Raw genomic sequence first — 1,165 nt, 5'->3', positions numbered from 1 at the left:
AGGGATACCCCAGCTCCAGAAAACCTTATGCCTAACTAGCAATAAATTTCAGGTCAGGGGCCACTGAAACAAAAACTCGTCCTGATTGTCCTGAGAAGCGACCCCTCCTTAGCCTCGTGGGTGCTTTCCTGTGTTCGTTTCCGCCACACAACAGCCCAGCACAGAGCTCTGAACTGTGTGCCTCCCGTTCCACTGGTTTGTTTTATTGTAAATGCCAATCTCTTTGCAGCTAACATTTAGGCCTCAGAAAGAGACAATGTATTCCAGAAAATGGTTAAAGATGTTTTCCTATTAATCTAACATTTTTTGGAAAATTATCCTGCAGGCAAGAAGGATAATTTGGCATGTATTCAATTGTTGGCATGTATTTTATTGAGGAAAATTCAAAAGTTGGCATGTATTTTCTTGAGGAAAATTCTGTATCATTTTCACCCATAGTTAAGTTTAAAGGATCTCTAAGACATGGAGAGACCTAGAGGGTAGTATGTTTAGTGAAGTAAGCCAGACAGAGAAAGACAAATACCATATGATTTCACTTATGTGTGTAACTAAAAAACAAGTAAATCAATAAACAAAACAGAAACAAACTCATGGATACCGAGAATATTGTGATGGTTGCCGGATGGGAGTGGTGTCGGAGGAATGGGGGAAAGGGTGAGGGCATTAAGAAGTACGAATTGGCAGTTATAAAAATAGTCTCGGGGATGTAAAGTGCGGCACACACAGGCGAGGCACTCACTAACACTGTACTAGCCCGTATGGTGGCAGGTGGGCACTAAAAATACCAGGGTGACCACTTTGAAAGTTACATAATGTCTAATCACTATGCTGCTCACCTGTCACTAATATAATATTGTATGTCAACTGGAATTGAAAAATAAAAAATTATTAAAAAAACTAGTTTGTGGGCCATGTAAAAATGGATTATAGTAGATTATTTGGCCCATGGGCTGTCATGTGTTGACAATAAGTGAATAAAGGATCCCTAAGGCCCTGTACAAAAGGTAAATACAAAAAATACACATAATGTGTACTGTTATTTTTAGAAGCCGTATTTTTTTTACTAAGTATAGCAGTTACTCAGTAAAAACGTGCTGAACGAATCTGCCCTAAGAATAAATTTCTATTTTAGGGGACTAAATAATACGAAATGATGACTTAGTGC

This window comes from Phyllostomus discolor, chromosome 8 (genome assembly GCF_004126475.2).
Source record: "Phyllostomus discolor isolate MPI-MPIP mPhyDis1 chromosome 8, mPhyDis1.pri.v3, whole genome shotgun sequence".
Lineage (NCBI taxonomy): Eukaryota > Metazoa > Chordata > Mammalia > Chiroptera > Phyllostomidae > Phyllostomus > Phyllostomus discolor.
Note: the sequence above shows the minus strand (reverse complement) of the source record.